Here is a 6,462-nt window from a genome sequence, read left to right on the forward strand (position 1 = left end):
CATTGCATGGATTGTTGTCGTCTGATGGACTGTTACTCACAACGTTTGACGTGGACACTTGGTTTCTTGGATCAAGAGGAAGGTCCTGAAGCCTACGTTCACTATTGACGTTTCTACAGCAAGCAATGGAAGCTGCAATCATCATAACCATTAGGACACTTGCTGTTGCACTTACTATCTGGCTCATACTAAATGTTTTGTTCGAAGGTTTACTATGCCCATTTAAGATGATGATGATATCATCTATTTTTCTTAGTCGGGTTAGTTTAGGTTCGCCAGTACCTTCTGTCGAAGGTGACATTGTGTCGGAGGCTAAAGATGGCGCCACTGTTGTAGGGTACGTCAAGGGTGTCTGAGGATCAGTGAAATGTGGCAAGGATGCCTTCCCCTCTGAGGACGACGTTACATTCGCTACAGCGACCATCGCAGAGGAGTTTCCAGATGCCGATGTGACTGTGCAGTGGAGGAAGCCACCTTGGAGCTCCTTCACTTTTTGTATCTCGAAATGAACAACGCTAGTTGTTTTTCCAACGAATTGCCCGCATGTGGTGGTGCAGGATGTGATCTTTGACTGATCTTCCTCCACATTCCAGCCTTCTGGTTTCAATGAAGTTTCTTGCGTTACGTTTATCTGGGGAAATGTTTTAACGATAGCGCTAGTAGTATATAGGCCCATTTTCGAAAGCCAAATGTGTTCCCCGTTTGGAAGGACCCACGTGATCTGTGGCTGGTCTTCCCAGAATGCCTCACATTTGTAGGACAGGCCGCCATGATGTCGAGTGACTTGAACAACCGGTGCTGCACAGGTGAAAATGCTTGGTGGAACTCGGTTAAAAGATAAACCCTCAAACTTTGGTGGGTAACTGCACATTAGATTATCTTCAATGTTTATCAATGGCAGCATACGATATCCGTATCGTCTGAGCCAGTCGTTAGAGCAGGTGCAACGGAATGGATTGCCTATAAATGTAATATGGAAATCCTGTTTTGGCCTTGCCTTTGGCAATGCGTCGGCCCAAGTCTCTGCAAGTACTGTGAGGCGATTATGACTCAAATCCACATGGTAGAGCTCAGTAAGATTACGAATCTGTAGGCTGTGCGGATTGAACATGATTATGTCGTTGTATTTCAGAGACAGAGTTATCAGGGTTTCAGGCCAAAGAGATCTGGAGTTCATCCCTTCTAGTGTCTTTAGTCTGTTGTGATCGATGTTCAAATGCCTCAAAGATAGGAGGTGATGAAATGCATCGTTGTCTAGATTGTTTATTTCATTGCTGCTCAGGTTTAACAGTTGTAGACCTCCCAACCCTGTGAAGTAATCTCGACGAAGTATCGACAATCTGTTATGAGCGAGGTTCAGTGTCCGCAGACTAGGTAGTGTCGCAAACGCGTTTGGCCTGATCACGGATATTAGGTTGGAACTCAGAGCCAACTCAGTTAAACTCGTTAAGCAGCAGAAAGAACGCTCTTCTATAACTGAGAGAAACGATTCCTTAATCTGGAGCACTTGAAGACCAGAAAAGTTCTCAAAATCGTTCTTGTTCATTGTGCGTAGCAGTCCGGGTCCGATTTGTAAATGGTATATGTTAGTGAAATGTATTTGTCGAAGTCCTGAAATCGCGTATCGGAAATATGGTCGTTAATAGAATGGCAAGAAAGGACATGGCAAGTCATTCTTCTTCAGGACCTACTATTGTGAGACGCAAAATACGTCATAACAATAACATTCGTAAAACGCAATTGCTTTTTTCGAGGGTGTGCAATGGGGTTTTCCAGCTCAACACTAGAAATACTGTTCGGACTTGTGGGGCGAAAAGAACATTTGCACATGTACACCTATACTAACAATGCTAAAGTTTCCCAATTGTTTGTCTTTAGTAAAATTGTCTGAAACGGGATAGTTGAAAATTACAGGAAAGAGTAATTACAAAGGAACGAGTAAATTTCACTCACCTGATGTCCCATTCAATGCGTAAGGTGTGAGCGCCAGTACCAGAAGCTTCGAGGGAAGGACATGACCAAGGCTTCGCAGGTCCCTCTCGGTTGACACGTTGCAGACAGCCATGCACGACTGTACACAGGTACTACTAATGCCTGCACAGTTTGATTCGGCAGACGTCGTCCTGTCTGGTATAGGTGCCCCACCCTTTCCATGTGTCACGACAACAATGAGGATCAAGACCAAGCGTGGTACAAGACTTGAAGGCATTTCGTCTTAGAACAGAGCGAAGAAATGGATGTGTGTGATATGACTGCTATACAACGTCGCTTCTATGCTGTGATTTCTGTCTACGGGCCTTTTTGTCACCACTCAGGAACGTCATCAATATTCATAAAAAAGGCTGGCACAATTTTTAAGCACTAGGGCTTTGTCTTCCCGTGGTATCCGGACCACGGAGATTAGATTGAGAGCTTCTCGTTCCATTGTGCTAGACGTTATATCCGGACCTTTCCTTTGTTTTGACAAAACGTGATAACCTGCTGAAACAACAGCTGCTCAAACAGTTGCTTTTTACTCTCTTACATGATTGTGTACTTTGTCATGAATAGCGTTGTCCATATCCTCTGTTTCTCTCTGACTTACCTCAAAATCTACCCTACAATCAATCACCGCACTAAGACGCGACAACCTTTCATCCACCGCCTGCTTTAGCAGTAGAAAGACTGGGCTCAACACCTGAAGAATTATAGTGTTAGATTTGTAGGCCCCCACACCTTACGTATTCCTTTCATGCGTCATGCGATTCTCAATCATATATCGAAGAACGGTGGAAATATAAGATAATTAGATGTTTTAATGGATATATATCTCTGACAGAATCAGAAAGTGCCAGAAAGAAGTAAGAACCCATATGTAACGAGTTCTGAATATAACTGGCATTCGACTAACACGTATACACGTGATATATTTGAATACCTATTCTAACCCTTTACTAGAAAAGGATCACCCAAAGGAATGCACTAACGTCAAAATTCAATTTGACATCCTTATAATTTGCGTATTGCTACATGTTTGCAGCCAGCATGTTATTACGCAGTTCCAAGCTAGTCGTATAAGAATGCAAGTTTTGAAATAGAAGTACAAACACACTTTCAGCGTACATAGTATAAACATTATTTTATTACAGAAAATATTTTTTCTTCAGAATTAGCTGGTTTTTTTAGTTTGCCATGTTACTTTCTGAACGATCACCAAACTATTTTACGTACAATAGGTAGTTCCTATTACTGGTTGTAGGTGTCCAAGTTAGTTCTGATATTCACCGTGTTGTTGTAGCCATCATTTCGTTGCATTGGTGTCTCAGCAGGTAAGTCAACGTTTTGGTCAGGTGAATCCACTTCCTCTTGATTTTGTCTTTGAGACTGGTACAGAACATTGCCTCTTGCTTCACCGTACGGGCTTATGGTGTCATCAGTGTCCTCGTCACTGATCTCTGCGTACTCGTGGGGTTCACCCGAGTCATTGCATGGATTGTTGTCGTCTGGTGGACTGTTACTCACAACGTTTGACGTGGACACTTGGTTTCTCGGATCAAGAGGAAGGTCCTGAAGCCTACGCTCACTATTGACGTTTCTACAGCAAGCAATGGAAGCTGCAATCATCATAACCATTAGGACACTTGCTGTTGCACTTACTATCTGGCTCATACTAAATGTTTTGTTCGATGGTTTACTATGCCCATTTAAGATGATGATGATATCATCATTTTTATTAGTCGGGGTTAGTTTAGGTTCGCCAGTACCTTCTGTCGAAGGTGACATTGTGTCGGAGGCTAAAGATGGCGCCACTGTTGTAGGGTACGTCAAGGGTGTCTGAGGATCAGTGAAATATGGCAAGGATGCCTTCCCCTCTGAGGACGACGTTACATTCGCTACAGCGACCATCGCAGAGGAGTTTCCAGATGCCGATGTGACTGTGCAGTGGAGGAAGCCACCTTGGAGCTCCTGCACTTTTTGTATCTCGAAATGAACAACGCTAGTTGTTTTTCCAACGAATTGCCCGCATGTGGTGGTGCAGGGTGTGATCTTTGACTGATCTTCCTCCACATTCCAGCCTTCTGGTTTCAATGAAGTTTCTTGCGTTACGTTTATCTGGGGAAATGTTTTAACGATAGCGCTAGTAGTATATAGGCCCATTTTCGAAAGCCAAATGTGTTCCCCGTTTGGAAGGACCCACGTGATCTGTGGCTGGTCTTCCCAGAATGCCTCACATTTGTAGGACTGGCCACCATGATGTCGAGTGACTTGAACAACCGGTGCTGCACAGGTGAAAATGCTTGGTGGAACTCTGTTAAAAGATAAACTCTCAAACTTTGGTGGGTAACTGCAGATTAGATTATCTGCAATGTTTATCAATGGCAGCATACGATATCCGTATCGTCTAAGCCAGTCGTTAGAGCAGGTGCAACGGAGGGGATTGCCTATAAAAGTAATATGGAAATCCTGCCTTGTCCTTGCCTTGGGGAATGCATCGGCCCAAGAGTCTTCAAGTGCTGTGAGGCGATTATGACTCAAATCCACATGGTAGAGCTCAGTAAGATTACGAATCTGTAGGCTGTGCGGATTGAAGATGATTATGTCGTTGTATTTCAGAGACAGAGTTATCAGGGTTTCAGGCCAAAGAGATCTAGATCTGCAGTTCACCCCTTCTATTGTCTTTAGTCTGTTGTGATCGATGTTCAAATGCCTCAAAGATAGGAGGCGATGAAATGCATCATTGTTTAGATTGTTTATCTTATTGCTGCTCAGGTTTAACAGTTGTAGACCTCCCAACCCTGTGAAGTAATCTCGACGAAGTATCGACAATCTGTTATGAGCGAGGTTCAGTGTCCGCAGACTAGGTAGTGTCGCAAACGCGTTTGGCCTGATCACGGATATTAGGTTGGAACTCAGAGCCAACTCAGTTAAACTCGTTAAGCAGCAGAAAGAACGCTCTTCTATAACTGAGAGAAACGATTCCCTAATCTGGAGCACTTGAAGACCAGAAAAGTTCTCAAAATCGTTCTTGTTCATTGTGCGTAGCAGTCCGGGTCCAATTTGTAAATGGTATATGTTAGTGAAATGTATTTGTCGAAGTCCTGAAATCGCGTATCGGAAATATGGTCGTTAATAGAATGGCAAGAAAGGACATGGCAAGTCATTCTTCTTCAGGACCTACTATTGTGAGACGCAAAATACGTCATAACAATAACATTGGTAAAACGCAATTGCTTTTTTCGAGGGTGTGCAATGGGGTTTTCCAGCTCAACACTAGAAATACTGTTCGGACTTGTGGGGCGAAAAGAACATTTGCACATGTACACCTATACTAACAATGCCAAAGTTTCCCAATTGTTTGTCTTTAGTAAAATTGTCTGAAACGGGATAGTTGAAAATTACAGGAAAGAGTAATTACATCTGCGCAAGAACATTTGCACATGTACACCTATACTAACAATGCCAAAGTTAACGTTTCCTAATTGTTTGTCTTTAGTCAAATTGTGTGAAGTGGGGTAGTTAAAATTACAGGACAGAGTAATTACAAAGGAACGAGTAAATTTCACTCACCAGATGTCCCATTCAATGCGTAAGGTGTGAGCGCCAGTACCAGAAGCCCCGAGGGAAGGACATGACCAAGGCTTCGCAGGTCCCTCTCGGTTGACACGTTGCAGACAGCCATGCACGACTGTACACAGGAGCTACCGCTGCCTGCACAGTTTGATTCGGCAGAAGTCGTCCTGTCTGGTATAGGTGTCTTTCCATGTGTCACGACTACAATGAGGATCAAGACCAAGCGTGGTACCCGACTTGAAGGCATTTCGTCTGCGCCTTAGTTAGTAGTAGTAGTAGTATGTAGAACAGAGCAAAGAAATGGACGTGTGTGATATGACGGCTAAAGAACGTCGCTTCTGTGCTATGATTCCTGTCTACGGGCCTTTTTGTCACCACTCAGGAACGTCATCAATATTCATAAAATACAGGCTGGCCGGTGGACATTTTTAAGCACTTTGTCTTAAGGGCTTTGCCTTCCCGTGGTATCCGGACCACGGAGATTAGATTGAGAGCTTCCCATTCCATTGCGCTAGACGTTATATCCGGACCTTTCCTTTGTTTTGACAAAACATGGTCACATGTTGAAACAACAGCTACTCAAACAGATTTGGTACTCGTAGTTGGTTTTTATGTCTTTTACGTGTGTATTTATCATGAATACCGTTGTCTACATGTATATCCTCTGATTCTCTCTGACTTACCTCAAAATCTACTCTACAATCAATCACCGCACTAAGACGCGACAACCTTTCATCCACCACCTGCTTTAGCAGTAGAAAGACTGGGCTCAACACCTGAAGAATTATAGTATTAAGTTTGTAGGCCCCCCACCCCTTACTTATTCCTTTCATGCGTCATGCGATTCTCAATCTTATATCAAAGATATAAAAAAATGTAACATTATGAGATGTTTTTATGGATATATATATA

The sequence above is a fragment of the Branchiostoma belcheri genome, unplaced genomic scaffold (genome assembly GCF_001625305.1).
Source record: "Branchiostoma belcheri isolate BF01 breed outbred unplaced genomic scaffold, Haploidv18h27 scaffold7, whole genome shotgun sequence".
Classification (NCBI taxonomy): domain Eukaryota; kingdom Metazoa; phylum Chordata; class Leptocardii; order Amphioxiformes; family Branchiostomatidae; genus Branchiostoma; species Branchiostoma belcheri.